This window comes from Schistocerca cancellata, chromosome 1 (assembly GCF_023864275.1).
Source record: "Schistocerca cancellata isolate TAMUIC-IGC-003103 chromosome 1, iqSchCanc2.1, whole genome shotgun sequence".
NCBI lineage: Eukaryota > Metazoa > Arthropoda > Insecta > Orthoptera > Acrididae > Schistocerca > Schistocerca cancellata.
The window spans coordinates 689,291,067-689,311,212 of record NC_064626.1 but is presented as its reverse complement, the minus strand read 5'-3'; positions in this window follow the sequence as shown (position 1 = coordinate 689,311,212).

Sequence of the window (20,146 nt, the reverse complement as noted above, 5' to 3'; positions counted from 1 at the left end):
AAAACTCCACAAATACTAGAATAGCACGTAATGGCTTGGTTTCTCTTTTCTCCTTTCAGACTAATTAGTCCTTGACTGGCACAATATTACGCACACCTAACAGCTTGCCTGATTTAGGAAAAGCTAAACAGTAAGCGTTAATATGAGGTACATTGATAATCTCAAATGGTCCATTGTAAATGAATTTAAATTTTGAAATTTCATGGTCGATCTCGCTTGACTTTCCGTGTGCTTTAACAAGTACAAGATTGCCAATAGCAAATTTGGCAAACCGCGCTTTAGCGTCATGACGCTGTATTCGCGCTTCAGCTTTCTTTTTCATCATTTCTCGTAGGTGTTCTTTCTTTACTTCAAGGTTACTATCAACTCTCTAAGGGAAATCAATCATTTCTTCCACTAAACTTTTAGACTTATGGTCTAACAGTGTTTCTTCCGGAGTGTAGCCCGTGGATTTATGCGTCAAGGCGTTCATTATTTTCTCGAATTCACCGACGTAATTGCCCCACGATCTGTGATTGTGGTGACAATAAGTTCGGCAAAGCCGACCTAATACATGCGTGTATCGTTCCACGGGAGTCCCGCTCGGGCAATAGGCCGAAATGTGTATTACTTCAATTCCATTACTTTTCATTCCTTCATTCCATAATTTGGAAGTAAATTGCGCTCCGTTATCGGACAAAACCGCTTTTGGTTTGCCGACGTGCACAAAGTAATCATTAACAGATCTGTTATAAACCGCTCTAGCTGTTGCCTTTCTTATAGGATATAACTTGATGAAGTTAGAAAATATTTCTACCACCACTAATATGTACGCGAAGTTCCCTGAAGTCTTGGGCAGTGGACCATAGAGGTCCGTACAAACCAAATCCAGCACATAGTTAGGTCTTATGCTCTGCATAGGGCCACGGTTCGTGCAATTCGTTACCTTCATCCTCTGGCACTTATTACATGTCTTTATTCTTTCAGAAACTCTTTTTTTTTTGCATATTATTAAAATTTACAACTTCTGCTAGCTTCTCAGCGCACTTCTTTGGTCCGCAATGACCATAAGCTAAATAATGGTTGTCAATTATCTCTGTGACGTACTCGACTGGCCAACAAACTCGCCAGTTATTGCTATCTTCATCTTTACGTATGTACAAGTTATTGTTATATATTTTGTAATACTTTCTCAGTTTCTCCCCTTCTCTACTCTTTTTGTCATACTTAGACAGTCGTCCTCGTTTTGATGACGACGCAAGTTTTTACAGATACTCTCTACTCTTTTACGACCTTCTACATCTTGAAAGCAGTGCAATTTCAGTACGCCTTCAGACTCGTCTTCCACAAGCCGATGATCGGTTTCAGGCAAACGTGACAGCGCGTCCGCTATACAGTTGTCTGATCCTCTCACGTAACAAATGTCATAGTAAAACTGCTGCAAGAAGAGAGACCATCGTGTCAATCTTTCAGGTAGTAAACGACAATCCTTTAGGTAAGTGAGCAGCTTTAGCTAAGGCTAATCGAATCCGGTCGAGAAGAATTGGTCGTTCAATATCCGGTTCCGCTATGGACGAGTGAGGCAGTTCATTATGTATGTTTTCAAATAAACCTACATATTCTATCCACCGATAATTATTTTTCTCAAGATACGTTCGATCAAAGCGATTGAACTCACGAAAAATTCTCTCGACGGGCAAGGCCTCGGCGTGATATTTAGACACGAATATGTGTTTGATTCTTAATTCCTACATACAATCACGCCATACTTTACCAGTATAATATATGACGCAAAGGTTTCCCGACGTTTGGAATGAAATCTTTAATCAACTTCGTTATCATCGACCTTGCGTTCGCCGACTTCAACGGATACATTTTGACATATTTGGAAAAACAGTCATAGAAACAACATACTTAAATCTACCTTTTGCTGTTGGCGGAGATCCCACCACATCGCAGGACACCAATTCGAAAGGTTTGGAAGAAAGAATCGGATTTAGCCAGATCTTAGTAGAATAGTTGACAGGTTTTACTTTTTGATATAATTTACATTTACGCAACACATCGCGTACCTTCCTTCTCATATTAAAGACAAAGCAATATTGCTTTAATTTTTCTGTGCACTTATCAGCACTGAAATGTCCCCAAGAGTAATGCGTGTACCAAATAAATCCACGAAACATTTTCGCGGGGATGCAAACTCTCCATCTCTCGCTTGCACCTTTTATCTTACGAAATAGAACATTTAAGTTCAACTTATAATTAGCCAACTGAGGTTCACAAACATTATTTCTTAAGTTATTTCTTATTTTACCCCAGTATGGGTCTTGTTGTTGAAGTTTAGCCATATTTTTTCCAAGCTGTTCCATTTCTTTTCTACACGGCACATTACAAATAAAATGACTCTGGAGTTTTGATTGGCTTCCATCACTTGAGAATTTAAATCTGCACCTCGCGAAAGTCGCGATAACGCATAGGCCACGATATTGTCCCTCCCTTTGCTATGCTTAACACTTATTTGATATTCTTGCAGGATTAAAGCCCACCGTATTAATCGGATGTGCATGATCCGGCAAGTCATTAAAAAGGTCAAAGCCTTATGATCACAATAAATGTTTATTTTTCTAGCAAACACAAAATATCTAAACTTGTACAGAGCCCACGCAACAGCTAAGATTTCAAGTTCTCTTGTATACGCTCTCTCGCAGTTGGACAACGTACGACTTGCAAACGATATTACACAAATGTCCTCCAAATTATCAGGCTCTTTGACTTGAAACAATTCTGAGCCAATGCCAGTGTTGGATGCATCCTTATTGATACCAGGATGAGACAACAAATCAGCATTTAACTAGGCATGTCAAATTTAATCAAAAGCTTTACAACGCTGGTCGTCCCATTTCCATGACGCGTTCTTCTTCAATAAACCTAAAAGAAGATCGTTGTGCAACAATCCATTAGGTAGAAATTTCCTAAAAAAAAGAGGCCATACATAGAAACTAATTTAATTGTTTTTTTTCTTTTGTTTGTTTGAGGGTATGGGCAACTCCATATGGCTTCTGATTTCTTCGGATTGGACATGATACCATCCGGCGAAATTATATGCCCCAAGAACTTAATTTTGTCAACACCGTATCTAAAGCTTTTATAAAGACTCCACCACTAACGTTCAGTCCAAAGGGGGTAATCCTGAATTGATAGCTTCTACCCGCAAATATGGTTCAAATGGCTCTGAGCACTATGGGACTTAACTACTGAGGTCATCAGTCCCCTAGAACTTAGAACTACTTAAACCTAACTAACCTAAGGACATCACACACATACGTGCCCGAGGCAGGATTCGAACCTGCGACCGTAGCGGTCATGCGGTTCCAAACTGACGCGCTTAGAACCGCACGGCCACACCGGCCGGCTACCCGCAAATATGTAGGCCGTATACTTTCTAGATTCTTCAGATACCTTTGTTTGGCGATATGAACATTTTAAATCCAATGAGGTAAGGTAACGTACCCCATGAAAACTTTGGATCAATTCTTTTAAATTCTCAGGTTTTGTACGCACAGGCTTTATGATTTTATTTATGTCACGCGCGTCCAAAATTAGGCGTAAACTACCATGTGCCATTCCCAGAGTTACCAAGGGACTACTGTAAGGTGAAGTAGACGGTTCAATTATGCCCCAATCCAACATCTTTTTAATCTCTTTGGGCACTTTTTCCTCATGCGCCCAAGGTATTGTGTATGAGGATTTTCAAAAGGTTTGATGCGCGTAGCTATCCATTTGATATTCATAATCTTTAAAAACACCTGGTTTAGTATCAAATACAATAATACACGCATTAAGTACAGCTGCTACGGCACTGCGTAGGATCCTACGGTCTTGGCGTGCATCCGTGCGTCGCTGCGGTCCGGTCCCAGGTCGACGGGCGCTTGCAACTTCCGCCGACCACTGGCGACAACATCGATGTACTGTGGAGACCTCACGCCCCACGTGTTGAGCAATTCGGCGGTACGTCCACCCGGCCTCCCGCATGCCCACTATACGCCCTCGCTCAAAGTCCGTCAACTACACATACGGTTCACGTCCACGCTGTCGCGGCATGCTACCAGTGTTAAAGACTGCGATGGAGCTCCGTATGCCACGGCAAACTGGCTGACACTGACGGCGGCGGTGCACAAATGCGGCGCAGCTAGCGCCATTCGACGGCCAACACCGCGGTTCCTGGTGTGTCCGCTGTGCCGTGCGTGTGATCATAGCTTGTACAGCCCTCTCGCACTGTCCGGAGCAAGTATGATGGGTCTGACACACCGGTGTCAATGTGTTCTTTTTTCCATTTCCAGGAGTGTATTATTTCCCCTTGTCCCTCTACATCCACCAATACTGAGGTTTTAATGACGACGGAGAGTGATCCCAACGCTCCAGACAAGGTGTAGTTAGTTACAGGCAATACAGGTAACTTTTGTTTAGCGGCTAAATATTTAAACAATCCAATATTCATCACACTGAAGGCAGCGCCGGTATCTAACAGAATTTCAACGTCTTCGTCAATGATTTTGACCTTAACAACAGCCTGTATCTCTTCCACGGGACTATTACGTAGTTTTCCCGGGTTGTCTAACAGTTCGTCTTAAATGTCTGCTCCCTCATTATACCTTAAAACACACATATTAATATTGTCATGGCCTCCCTACATTCCACCAGCCACACTGGGAAGGCTCAGGGCAGCTGGTTCTAGTTTGTTGTATTATTTGGCTGAGGGCTACCCGTCTCGTCGAGCACCACCACCCGAACTCCCGAACCTTGCCCGTTCCATTCAGCGTTATTATTGTAAGTATTAAACTCTGGTCTAGGGAGCACCGGTGTTGGCACATACCATTTGCCGTTATCACATTCGTAGGAGCCCCCCACTGTACATTACGGCTCTCTCCCCAATTAACACGCCTATCATTAAATGGTCCATAACTTTCCTGCTGTTCATCATAATTCTCTTTTCTATTAATTCCCTCGGAACTGTTCAAATGGTTCAAATGGCTCTGAGCTCTATGGGACTTAACTTCTGAGATCGTCAGTCCCCTAGAACTTAGAACTACTTAAACCTAACCAACCTAAGGACATCACACATCCATGCCCGAGGCAGGATTCGAACCTGCGACCGTAGCGGTCGTGCGGTTCCAGACTGTAGCGCCTAGATCCGCTCGGTCTCTCCGGCCGGCCTCGGAACTGTCTCTCGCAAAATTTCTGTTGTTACTTTCATAAGTATATTTTCTACTCTCATCTTTATTTTGACCAGAATTATCAGACCAGTACTTTCGACTTCCCGGATTATTTTTTTTACGATCATTGTAGATTTCATCGCGATCCATTCTACCACGTTTTTCATTCTCACCAGTTTTCGGTTTCCCGTTGCTATTTCTACCGTTACCCTGTTGCGAATAGCAACCCTCATTAGTATAAAATTGGTTTCCCATGCTTTTTGCGTCTTCCATAATGTCATCCAATGAATCAGTTACTGATAGAAAGTTCTCTACGTCAGCTACCGGTTCATTTACCAACTTTTCTCCTAAATGTACGGGCAATTTTCCGGTCAGTATTCTAAGGACCTCACTATTGCAGATAGGATTATCCCAGTATCTGGTTTTGTTAATATTTTTTTAAATATTTCCTGAGTGTACTCTTCATGGGATTAAAAAATTGTGGACTATAAATTTCATTCCTAAGCCTATTTTGTTTGCTTTGCGACAAATATTTCGCTACAAACAACCTTTCAAAATCTTTACAAGATCGACATTTCTCAGCAGCTTCAGACGCCCACAAATATACCTCACCCCCTCTTTTTAATACAATGAACTGAATTTTATCTCGTTCTACCCATGAACGCGGGAATACTTTTTTAAACTTTTTATGAAAACCATGAGATGTATGGAATTCTTATCATTAGAAAACGTCTGAAACTGTCTAGATTTAAATATACTATGTTCAACCTTTGATGACGTAGTAGCCCCCCAATACATATAGCTTTGATCATCATCATCCATTTCATCGCTACTTACGTCCATTATCATTATATCCTTCACACCATTTATGTTTCCTTATAGGTGAATGATCATGGTAATTGACGTCTGAATATTTGTCCCTATAATAATATTTCTTACTCGGAATATCGCTTTTATTTAGTTGTCTATCCACACTTTCTTGCCACATAAGCAGTTCAGATATAACTTTTTCCTTTATTAAATTGAATTCTTCTTTAAGCTTGGCTACCGTTTCAGCAGACACATCGTCTTCTAATTTTTTAAGATTTTTTGATCAGATAGTAATCAACATACTCCTGACCGACTACTTGCAACTTCTTAACCTGATTACAAACCTGTTCGATCTGTGTGGTCATTTTATCATGTTCTTTATTAATGTCATTTACATTCTCTTCTAGATTAGCTACAGAAGTTTTCAAGGAATTGGTTACACATTGAGTTGATTCTACAGTTAATGAGAGCTTACTTAAAGTACCTGACAATTGCTTATCTCTTTCTCGATTGGCATTTTCAAACTTATTAACTAAGTCGAGCATTTCCTTCTTAAAGGCATTCTGTCTACGTTCTTGTTCCCTAATACATTTCTTTATTTCTAAATTCTGTTCCCACAAAGCTTTGTGCCTGCGTTCTTGCTCGCTATTAGAGTTAACTAAAAACTGAAACAACATTTTCATTCTTACTGGTGCAGAGGACTCATTGGCTACACCCACAGTTTTATTGGCGCTAGGCACGCCTATAGTTGTAAGGTGTCAGGCAAATCCAACACCTTCCATGAAAACCCTGACATGATAAGCAAATCCAGTAGTAAACCGAATAAATCGTGACATTAAATTAACCAAAGTAATACAAGTAACGAGTGAGCAAATGGAATACCACAGACTAACACAAGAATGCCTAAATGCATGTCATACCTCCCCACCGTGAGACAGACGCAGTTCTGAGGGGAGAAGCGAGAACAGAAGGCGAGAGCAGAACCGTGTTAAGCTGGAAGGCCCTACGATAAGGGACGGATGGACACCCACGTCGCCAGCTAACCGCTAGGACGACACCACCCGCAAGTTTTAGCATGAGACCTTTTTCGCATCTCTGTTACGTTAGGACCACCCCCTAGCCCATGTTAAAAGATAGAGCCCTCCAGAAGAATAGTATAGATCTTACGATAACGCTAAAAGGACCACACCAGCTGCAAGTTTTAGCGTGAGACTTTTTCGCGTCTCTGTTACGTTGCAAACTTTAAAAACATTGCCCCACCACGAAAAGTATAACGTTTCTCATTGGATAGACAGAATTTTTGTAGATGGAGCTTAAGGTTAACATTGAGACCCTGGTTGGTCAGATGAAAACACAGCCAGATAGTTTTTTTTAAACCAACTTCGGTAAATTGTAGTAAGGAGAAGTTAGGAGGGAGTTGCTTCCGAGAGGGCGAGCTGGACGGAGCTGCGCCGGCCGCCGCCCCCTGACGAACACCGACAAGGTAATGAACGCACGCGATGCTGCATTTTTGAGCGCATAAGGCTTCATTCAGAACTGCAGAAGTCTCATCTGTTACATCCCCTTTACGTAATACTACTGTTGATCGTCAATTAAAGCTCATGGTGTTCACATTTGCCACTTGAAGTAAAAATCTGAAACGCGATGATTTTTCTGTTATATAGGTATTGAGAAGCCACATCAGCCACTGTAATTTACGACAAGTTAGATAAGTAATTAAAGATAATTGAGGGTCACTGTAGACCATTCTGATAGTTTTCTCTTTTGTGAAACTTAATTTAAACCTAGATTATAGATGTGATATGGCATAGGCCATCCTTCCATCCATTGTAGAACTTGGAAACCCATTCAGGGAATATTCGTTCACATTTTTGTTGAACGCAGTTGGCTTTTACCATCCTGTATTAAAACATTTCCTTTTATCAATAGTGCAATTTATAAACAATGTTTTGTGAGTAGAATAAAATTTCCAATGGTAAACTTAACTGCTTTTTCGACGTTATTTTACCAGCTAACTAAAAATAGGAAAGCCTTGGACCCCTTCCACTAAATTTAGTTAGTATTAAGATTCTTTTACAGGGAGTGCAGTGGAGCTCACACTGAAATCATTAAGTATTTTGTTATATCATCGCTAGTCTCACTGAACTCTTCTGAATTCTACATGTCATGTGTGGTCTGGCGTCTCCTTACCAGCAACGGGTCCCAAGTTCAAACTAGTCAATTCCCCAAAAAACATGCTCAGAGCGTCGTTGCGCGAAAGTGGTAGGGAGACACGATACAGAACAAACAGACACCACGCAGAATGTTAGATAGTATCTAGCTCATCATGTTCGTTCTGAGAGCTAGTCTCTCTTACACACGCCGAACCTCTATTAATCATTTCAGTGGCTGGAAGCGAGAGGTAATATGCAGCATTCAGTAAAGCCCACTACGCTGTCATGGCATACCTCCGTTCAGCCACGAAGATAGGATGAGGTCCTCCTTACTAATCTTTGCTTAGGCCACAGTCCTCTGATGCATGGCTTCTTAATCCAGGGCGATGGCCCTGGCGTACAGATCACTGTGCTCCACATTTTACTAGACTGCGTTTCTTTCCTGACCAGAAGGCAATGGCAAATTTTCTCTCTATTTTAAGTGAAGTTCAAACGAGTATGGCGAGGCTTTTAAGATTTTTGTGGTTTGCCCAACTTGTTTCCAAAAACTTTAGGGATAGGTTTTTAATGTGTCAATAAGGTGACTGGTTCAAACATGTTTTTTGTAAGTGGTCAGCTGAGCACATATCCCTATGCCACTGGTTTAGCTCCTTGTCGTTTTCCTTCTGTTTTCTTATCAGGTGTATTACTTTTCAGTATTTCTCCTTTGCTTTATGGCATGTGGTATGGAGTGCTTGTGTAGATCAGTGCGAGTGAGTGTGCCAACGTTTTCAGTCTCTTTAACCGCATTTGTTCCTTTCAGTATTTGGAAGCGCGCTGATAATGTCGCCATTGAGCGCCCTTACACCCCAAAAGAGCAGCAATAACAACCAGGTACACACAGTTTTTATACCTGGGGACCTCATTTTACACGTTGAGAAGCTATTCTGGCAGACAGTAAGGGAACAAGGTGCAGCTAACTGCAGATTGTGCACACGTTCGAGCAAATTATGCTTATTGTCTGTGTACCAAGCTCATACTTGAATCATTCCAGCAACTGTCAGAGAAGGTTTAGAAGGCCAGCTTTGTGCATGGAGTTTCAACAAAGCTCACAATTTGCAATATTGTTCCCAGAACACATTATAGTCCCCTGGTTATGAATTGAAATGAAGGGATGAACAGAGACTTCGAAGGATCTACGGATAAGCTTGGCTGAAGCCTTCTGGATATGCAGCATAACGTTGAGACCTGTATGGTCCCACTAAAGGGTTAGGTATGCAGTACACATCAGAGGCTGCTACCCAGGTAGTTGACTGCGTGTGGGGGGCACACAAGGTTTTTTTTTAGATTAGCCGAACTTTGCATCCAGTCCAGATAATGACAGCTGTAGGATACCAAAAAGTATAAGTGTAAGGTCCAAAAGAATCCCCCCACAGGTGAGAGTGTTAAAATTATAGTAGTTAACTGATGAAGCACTGGAAACAAAGCGTCAGAGTTTGAGACTCTCCTGAAAAGCTGTGAGCTCGCAGAGTACTGGATACAGAAAGCTGACTGAAAACTGTAGCAGTGAGATATTTCGGGAAAATTTAGGTGTATATTAAAAGGATAGGCAGATGGGAAAAGGAGTTCGAGTATTTTCGCAGTAGACAAAAAGCTCAAATCTACTGAGATAGAAGTTGAAGTTGCATTTGAGATAGTTTTGGCTAGATTCAGTGTCCGAATTGTGCATAAAAGATAATTGGGTCCTTCTATTGCCCACCAGACTTACCTGTGATGTAGCCAGAAGATTTAGAGAAAACATCAGTTTGCTTGTACATAAGTTCCCTAATCATTGGTGGAGACTTTGATCATCCAACAATCAACAGGGAAAATTACAGTTGCGTTAGTTGTGGGTGTGATAAGACATCATACAAAACGTTACTAAATGCGTTCTCTGAAAACTACCTAGAACAGACAGTTCGGAAATATATTAGATCTATTGGAAATAAACAGACCTGACCTCTTTGAGGCTGTTCACATTGAAACTGGTATCAGTGGGCATGGCACAGTTATGGCAACAATGATTACCAAAGTACAAAGTACGACTAAACCAAATAGAAGGATATATTTGTTTGATGAACTAAATAAAAAATCAGTAGAGTCATATCTCAGTGAGGAACTTGAAACTTTCAGCATAGGTCATGAGCATGCAGAGGAACTATGGCTCAAGTTTACCCTTATAACATTGAAACGATGAGTGAAACAAATGTTAATGGTATTGAGAAACTGCTGAAACCGTTAAAGCTGAACAAATCTCTAGAGCTCGATTCAGTCCCTATCAGATTCTATATTGTGATGACGTGCCTGCAGAGCACGCTAAGGAGGCAATACCATAGAACACATAGCAGTATGTCTAGAATTATAGGAGAAATTTAAAATTCCTCATCCTAGACTCCTCGTCAATTTACCTGATCTTTCCCTGTAGACTTTACTTTAGTTACACATTAAATAAATCAGATATTTGTTTCAGCAGTATGTTGTTGTGGTTCTTACCCACAGTCAACAACAACATTACTTTGTTTAACATTTCTCACAGTTAATTATCGCAAATTCATTATCCCAAAAACATGTTATCCTTATAAAGTTGCTTACGTACACAAGCTTTAGATCCACCAGACTCACAAGTATCTCATCAGAAAATCATGTTAGCATTGACAGAAGAAACTATCAAAATAGATAGCATAAAATTTGCCTTACTCTTTGCTGAAAATCCATACCATATTGACACGATGAATATGAAGTTACCATAGTTCAATAACCAATTTAATAGCCATCGGAACATCCTGACCACTGTATAAACCCTCCTCGTTCATGGGATTCTTCTATACGTTATTACGGTGCCACACTGGAAGTTCGACCATCTTAGCGTCGGCGTGAACTGTAAGTTCTGGGTCTCCTCAAGAACCATACCCACTGCTGAACCGTTCACCAGTGCTACCGGAACACCTCAGCTGCACTCCGCACAAGTCGCTGCTCCCGATTGGTTCACGAGTCTGCTGCCGTAGTACGGTGAGAAATTCAGCTGCTTTACCAAGCCCAGAATTGTACGCTGCAACCTGACCATTGCTGAGGGACGTTCTGAAATGTGTAAGCTGATGATCCAGGTTTCTGATTTGGAATCCTGGGAGGCGTCGTAAAGGATCGCAAGGATATCCTCCAAAATAAACTGACTGGGGAAACTTACGACTACTAAATGAGACACGAATTACAATTACTTTGATTTAGTCCAGTAAAATGATTGATACATAAATGATAACCTATGGAAACATTAATATTATTGCTACAAAATCACAAGCAAAACAAAAGTGGCAACATTAATGTAATACGATCTTGGCATATCTGACATTGACGGCCGGGGGGGGGGGGGGGGGGGGGGGCTAACGAATGCGCAAATGAATTAATTACAGTCGCGAAGTGCCCAGTGACTGTCGTGATGTTAACTCAAAACAGATAGTACAAAAGGGAATATGTCACACCTGTGGTTGGACTTCAAAGCATACTGTTCAGTGGCGATAAAATACAGGTCTTCAGAGCGAAATTTGAAGTAACCGGATTGCTATAAAATGGTTTTAATGTCCCAACACATTGTATCACGGTTGCAGCTCAGTCTCAACATTATGTTGTAAGTGGAGGCTGAAGCAGCTACTGAATCAGTCGTTGGCAGAACCAACGACACTCACCCCTAGCGGCTAAGTGCAAATCAGTCCAAAATTTTTATAAGTCCCTACTGCGTCAGCTCAGGTGATGTGGCAGGTGGACGGTGGCTTTCAACATGGAAACCTGGCAGCAGCGGCTCCTGATGATCGAGCTGGGAGTGGTTTCTGATCAGATGTTAACTAAAAGGAAATCTCACATTGCTGCGATTTACGGTTCTTACTGAATTTTAATCGGCTCAGCTCTGAATCTTCAGAGTGCTGACTGATAAAACTGCTCCTTAGGAAAGACTAGTCTCCTTCCTCTAGCTGGCCAACCAATAGTTTACATCATACCATATTGTACAGAATGAAATCACGTCACCATTTCTCTTGTTACTAATGAGGTGTTTTTCATTGCCACCTTCCGGTGTGTCTTTCTAACTTACAGTTCATTTATGTCAGCCAATGCTGGCGGTTTTTACCTCGAGTAAATATTTGTTTTTTGCTCAGTCAGAACATTCAGCGCTGTCTCACGTTTTCAAAGTCCCAGGAATGTGGGTCACCAATATTTGTCTGAGATGTTTATCTCTAGTTTCAGCGATTTCTTGAGAAACGGCCAGATTTCTAGATTTTGAGCACAGAGGGTCCTCCGCTAAAAAGCGAGCTTTCTTACGTCACTCCCACGTCATAAAATGTTTTTGCCAGGAGTTTGTACAAGGGGTACCCGTATGAGCTAACATGGAACCACAAAGGGACTGCTACTGAGTAGTGAGCTACGGAGCCTCGGCTCTCCCTGGACGGCCCTCCTGCGAACTGGCACTAACGAGCAGTCGGCTCCACTGTATCTGGCAAACTGCGTGCCTTCCCACTTTTCAGAAAGCTTTCAGCGTTTTCTCACTTCTACAAAACAAGCAAAGTCGAATTAGTAGCGAAAGAATAGTAAGCTTGCTTTAGTCAGTTACCGACAATCACTAGCACTGCTGTTTGTCATATTCCTTGGTATCAAATAAATATACCAATCAAATATATCTTCCACTGCGAATCTGCATACACTACAAGACTCTTCCAGGAAAAATAGTCCCGTAACATCCACCCACCAAGGAACTTGTCCGCCGTACGAATCATGACCCAGAGAAACTTCACCCATCCCCCTCCAGCGAGCATTACCAATAAGCCTCAACATTGTTTCACGAAAAAGTGTGACGAACAACAACTCTCGTATACAGGAGTACTTATACAAAGGAAGTTCTGGCTGAGATAACGATCTAATTTCCAAGAACTAATAAGATAGCGTGGTATCAGGTCACACTTCCGGCGTTAGGTTACACTTGAGGAAACAGGGCAATATCACCCTTCACCCCTCCCCCTGCGAGCCGCCACCCTTATCCCCCTGGCGACCAACCACCTCCTCCCCTCCTTGTCGCCCCTGGACCAATAAGATTCAAACTCCTGCTCCCCCTCTTCATCTTTTTGTAACTGAAGCAAATGGTTGCACGATGTCATTCTTGATCTACACCATAGTGAGAGGATCCGATTTGTTTGAACAGTAACAAATTAATTTTATTATTCTTCAATGTCATGAGTTTCATCTCACTGCTTTCAACGTCATGTTATGTCGTGTTATGTCAATGTCACATCACGTCAATATCATATCAGTGTCACATTATGCCAATGTCATGATGGTGTCAACCACTCGTCGAGCATGTAGCCCCACTGACTGTGGGCGAGAGCCAATCACAATGCAGTCCGAAAATATTTTAATAAACTGAATTATTTATCAATCATGTGCCATTGCCCTTCATTTGAGTTATGTGATCTGTAGTGAGAGAATCAGAGGGGGTTATTTACTATTCAAAGAACATGAGTTTTGTCAATTGTGGTCTGTATGGTGTTGTGAGAGGAGCATCAGCACCACAGTTACCCTGCTTACAAAACTGAGGTGAATATTACCATAATTTACGAGGTAAGGTACTTTGAAAATACAGTATGTGCATAAATTTATGATGCCATGGTGTATTCTGCAAAATGACGGTTAATATTAACGTAATTTATGGTGTAAGATACTTTGACAGCGCGGTGTGTGGTTGAATTCCACATCTATGTCACCCCTACATTACCAGTGTGTATAACATCATAGTATACGTGTTAAAATTAACAGAGATTCTATAATTTAATGACATGACAGCGTATTCTGCAAAATCTCTGTAAATGTTAATAAAATATAAGATGTAACACACTTTTTAATGTAGTGTATGACTGTAGCACTGCTGAGTGACTATAATGTAATGAAATCATGGCACATTCTGGAAAATGATGGAAAATTTTGAAAAATTAGTCTGGTAAGGTGGAACTACAAAATATTCATTACAAAGCATGAAACTGATCTAAATTTCATTCTTGTGGGTTATTAGATGTTTTGCATCACAAATTCAGGAAACGTGGAGGAAAATGTTAGTTCCTCCATTCCTCTTGGCGAATTGTGTGTGCATGAGTTGGTACTGTCCTACTTAAAATTTCTAGACAATATTATCATAATTAATAGTAAAATATTGCTGCCTTCAAGACTCATATCTTAATTAACACAATTAGTAGAAAATATTCGCCATTTTCTGTAATCTTCTGTAATTTTAGCCGGTCGGTGTGGCCGTGCGGTTCTAGGCGCTGCAGTCTGGACCGAGCGACCGCTACGGTCGCAGCTTCGAATCCTGCGTCGGGAATGGATGTGTGTGATGTCCTTAGGTGAGTTAGGTTTAATTAGTTCTAAGTTCTAGGCGACTGATGACCTCGGAAGTTAAGTCGCATAGTGCTCAGAGCCATTTGAACCATTTCTGTAATTTTAGCTGATCTTTCCACAAATACCTGTTTTAAGTTCATGACTAGTGCAAGAAATAAACTTTTGCTAAGAGGAAACACGTACCCATGCTCTCCCCATATTTCACTCCGCCTCCTCCAATCCTGTTGTGTCCGTTACCTTGGTAAGGTTACTAAGGAGGAAGCACTTAGCAGTTTTCTTCAAACGTGAGTATGAGTGGTTCGATGCACTTCACGTGAAGTCTTCCATGGACAGATCTAGGACCAGCAGCCTTCAACTCAGGCACATATTTGTCTGCAACCACTAAGAGCAGTGGTGCTACGCTGCACAGCTGTGAAACACAGCCACTGTATAAAAACATAACCTTTAGCTCGACATCTGCAATGACGATCACAGTCGGGTCACATCACAATGCGATAACAACGAGCGCATGAGCAAATACCGCTGTGCAGCAAATTAACTGTTGTTATGAGAAACAAGGCCCCATATTATTATTAAAGTGTGCCATCATAGATCGTTAAAAAGCAATGGCATTAGCAATAAATGTCCCACTGCTGTTTACAAGTTTTACAGATTTTCTGTAAGTATACACATGTAAAAAGAAACGAGACTGACTACTCACCGCAATGCAATAAAGAAACGAATTACATCAATATTCGCGAAAAACATTCAGCACATAAAGCACTTGCCCGCGAAAGGCAAAGATCCCGAGTTCGAGTCTCGGTCGGGCACACAGTTTTAATCTGCCAGGAAGTTTCATATCAGCGCACACTCCGCTGCAGAGTGAAAACCTCATTCTGGAAACATCCCCCAGGCTGTGGCTAAGCCATGTCTCCGCAATATCCTTTCTTTCAGGAATGCTAGTTCTGCAAGGTTCGCAGGAGAGCTACTGTAAAGTTTGGAAGGTAGGAGACGAGGTACTGGCAGAAGTAAAGCTGTGAGTACCGGGCGTGAGTCGTGCTTCGGTAGCTCAGTTGGTAGAGCACTTGCCCGCGAAAGGCAAAGATCCCGAGTTCGAGTCTCGGTCGGGCACACAGTTTTAATCTGCCAGGAAGTTTCATATCAGCGCACACTCCGCTGCAGAGTGAAAATCTCATTCTGGAAACATCCCCCAGGCTGTAGCTAAGCCATGTCTCCGCAATATCCTTTCTTTCAGGAGTGCTAGTTCTGCAAGGTTCGCAGGAGAGCTTCTGTAAAGTTTGGAAGGTAGGAGACGAGGTACTGGCAGAAGTAAAGCTGTGAGTACCGGGCGTGAGTCGTGCTTCGGTAGCTCAGTTTGTAGAGCACTTGCCCGCGAAAGGCAAAGATCCCGAGATCGAGTCTCGGTCGGGCACACAGTTTTAATCTGCCAGGAAGTTTCATATCAGCGCACACTCCGCTGCAGAGTGAAAATCTCATTCTGGAAACATCCCCCAGGCTGTGGCTAAGCCATGTCTCCGCAATATCCTTTCTTTCAGGAGTGCTAGTTCTGCAAGGTTCGCAGGAAAGCTTCTGTAAAGTTTGGAAGGTAGGAGACGAGGTACTGGCAGAAGTAAAGCTGTGAGTACCGGGCGTGAGTCGTGCTTCGGTAGCTCAGTTGGTAGAGCACTTGCCCGTGAAAGGCAAAGATCCCGAGTTCGAGTCTCGGTCGGGCACACAGTTTTAATCTGCCAGGAAGTTTCATATCAGCGCACACTCCGCTGCAGTGTGAAAATCTCATTCTGGAAACATCCCCCAGGCTGTGGCTAAGCCATGTCTCCGCAATATCCTTTCTTTCAGGAGTGCTAGTTCTGCAAGGTTCGCAGGAGAGCTTCTGTAAAGTTTGGAAGGTAGGAGACGAGGTACTGGCAGAAGTAAAGCTGTGAGTACCGGGCGTGAGTCGTGCTTCGGTAGCTCAGTTGGTAGAGCACTTGCCCGCGAAAGGCAAAGATCCCGAGATCGAGTCTCGGTCGGGCACACAGTTTTAATCTGCCAGGAAGTTTCATATCAGCGCACACTCCGCTGCAGAGTGAAAATCTCATTCTGGAAACATCCCCCAGGCTGTAGCTAAGCCATGTCTCCGCAATATCCTTTCTTTCAAGAGTGCTAGTTCTGCAAGGTGCGCAGGACAGCTTCTGTAAAGTTTGGAAGGTAGGAGACGAGGTACTGGCAGAAGTAAAGCTGTGAGTACCGGGCGTGAGTCGTGCTTCGGTAGCTCAGTTTGTAGAGCACTTGCCAGCAAAAGGCAAAGATCCCGAGTTCGAGTCTCGGTCGGGCACACAGTTTTAATCTGCCAGGAAGTTTCATATCAGCGCACACTCCGCTGTAGTGTGAAAATCTCATTCTGGAAACATCCCCCAGGCTGTGGCTAAGCCATGTCTCCGCAATATCCTTTCTTTCAGGAGTGCTAGTTCTGCAAGGTTCGCAGGAGAGCTTCTGTAAAGTTTGGAAGGTAGGAGACGAGGTACTGGCAGAAGTAAAGCTGTGAGTACCGGGCGTGAGTCGTGCTTCGGTAGCTCAGTTGGTAGAGCACTTGCCCGCGAAAGGCAAAGATCCCGAGTTCGAGTCTCGGTCGGGCACACAGTTTTAATCTGCCAGGAAGTTTCATATCAGCGCACACTCCGCTGCAGAGTGAAAATCTCACTCTGGAAACATCCCCCAGGCTGTGGCTAAGCCATGTCTCCGCAATATCCTTTCTTTCAGGAGTGCTAGTTCTGCAAGGTTTGCAGGAGAGCTTCTGTAAAGTTTGGAAGGTAGGAGACGAGGTACTGGCAGAAGTAAAGCTGTGAGTACCGGGCGTGAGTCGTGCTTCGGTAGCTCAGTTGTTAGAGCACTTGCCCGCGAAAGGCAAAGATCCCGAGTTCGAGTCTCGGTCGGGCACACAGTTTTAATCTGCCAGGAAGTTTCAACGCTGCAGAGTGAAAATCTCATTCAGGAAACATCCCCCAGGTTGTGGCTAAGCCATGTCTCCGCAATATCCTTTTTTCAGGAGTGCTAGTTCTGCGAGGTTCGCAGGAGAGCTTCTGTAAAGTTTGGAAGGTAGGAGACGAGGTACTGGCAGAAGTAGAGCTGTGAGTACCGGGCGTGAGTCGTGCTTCGGTAGCTCAGTTGGTAGAGCACTTGCCCGCGAAAGGCAAAGATCCCGAGTTCGAGTCTCGGTCGGGCACACAGTTTTAATCTGCCAGGAAGTTTCATATCAGCGCACACTCCGCTGCAGAGTGAAAATCTCATTCTGGAAACATCCCCCAGGCTGTGGCTAAGCCATGTCTCCGCAATATCCTTTCTTTCAGGAGTGCTAGTTCTGCAAGGTTCGCAGGAGAGCTTCTGTAAAGTTTGGAAGGTAGGAGACGAGGTACTGGCAGAAGTAAAGCTGTGAGTACCGGGCGTGAGTCGTGCTTCGGTAGCTCAAAGTTGGCCTTTGGCTGTGCTGCGGTGAGGACGCGCTGTTTGTGTTCCTGCCGCGGAGCGAGCGCTCGTGTTGTTTACATATTATTCGGCCGTTTCGCGCGTGCCGTACTCAGCATATAGATCACTATGGCGCACCAATACAGAAAATCGACGCTCAAATTTACGTTCCGCAACGAATTTGCACGGCCTAAAGCACTCGAAGTCGAACGATTTCTACGAGAAGAAGTTAAAATCCCGGCGAGCGACATTCTCGGCATTCACTTGTCCATTGTGAGTAGTATCGTATATGTCAAGATCATCAATGACGCAACATGTGAACGGATCCTTCGGGACACGAAACAGGGCCTCCGTTTCTGCCATGCTGATGGCAATGTGGGGACTGTGCACGTCGATTATTCTGGCATGGGACTTCGCACGATCAGAATTTTCGAACTTCCTTTCGAACTACCGGCGGAGGACGTCGTGACAGCGCTGCGCCCCTACGGCACGGTCCATGAACATATTGCGGAAAAATGGACGCAATTCCAGACATATCCTGTGCTGAACGGCGTCCGCCAGGTCCGAATCGAACTTAAACGACATGTACCTTCATATCTGACTATCGGTGGCTGCCGTGCCATCGTCATTTACGATGGGCAACCGAAGACCTGCTCTGGTTGTGGGAAGGAGGGACACCTCAGATCAGAATGTATGCAACGTCGAATCACGCAACTGCCGCCGGCTGAAGCGGACCCGCCATCGCAGCCGACGCTGCTTCCTGTGACTTATGCAGCAGCCCTCACGACAGCTACCACTTCACCACGACAGCCGACATCCACTGCTGTATCGCGGCTCCATGCTCCAATACAGGGCGATGATGCCACACCCGTTCCACAAGCTACGGATTCAACTCCGATGCCGCCGCCTCCGTCGACGGATAACAACATACAGGAAGATAGCATGGCCGTCGATTCGCTTATTGTGCCTACGACTGCCTTTGTGCCGGAACGTCGTGAATCTTTGCCATCGTCTGACGCAGAAGAACACACCAGGAAGCAACGCTCTCCGAAGCGACGGAAGCGGAGGCGTAGAGCAACTTCCGAACGGGATGCGACACCGCCTCCAGAGGATGACGATTCCACCTTCAATGACGACGCTACCACAGAGGCAGCCGCCATTTGCTGCAGTGTGGCACCATCGAACGATAATGAGGACCAACCACATATATCTACAGTGGCACAATCGGATGCCGAGATGCAGGACAGATGCTGCCCACCACCTTCTGGAGTGCAAGCACCAACGCCGTGTCCTAAGGACGCTAGGGAAGCCGATCTTGCTTTCAGTTCCCCGACGTGGGCGGATGACCACGACGACGACGGAACCATGCAAGTTACGCCAACAGGGCCCACGGCATTGGCGCCGGCTCTCTAGAACGGCCTGCAGGTGAGGTTTGGGGGGATGCGGAGGTGTCAATACAGTCAGAAGCGTCATAGGTAATTCCAGTCTTAATGAATAACTTAACACCTGCGGTTCGTCAACAAGCTTATCGTATCGCCACGCTTAACATCAACACGATACGAACGGCAGTGAAGATCCAGTTGCTGCGTGAGATGCTTCGTTCTTCGGATGTTGACATTGCCCTGTTGCAAGAAGTATATATAGCGGCCCTCCCCGTTTTCTACGGTTATGTGACATATGTGTCACCGGCGGACCGGAATGGCAGCGGTACGGCAATACTAGTGCGCGACGGAATTGCCATCGACGAAGTGACTTACCTTCCGTCAGGAAGGGGGCTGGCGATCACAGCACTGGGCACGCGCATCATTAACATTTACGCTCCATCAGGAACTGACCAACGCCGCGAACGATCGCTGTTCTACTCGGAGGATATCGCCCCCCTCTTTATCAGCAGCTTCGAGCAATATATCTTCGGCGGCGATTTTAACTGTGTGCTCCACCCCAAAGACCAAGTCCCACATTTCTCGACTTGTCAAGAACTTCGGCTCCTGGTTCGAGACCTGCTTCTCACCGACACGTGGGAGACAGTGCACGCTGACCGTCCCGGGCCGACATACCTTACTAGTCACTCAGCCAGTCGCCTAGACCGCATTTATGTCTCACGAGCTCTAGCACCGGGAGTATTGGACGCCGAACGTTGGCCGCTTGCCTTCTCCGATCATA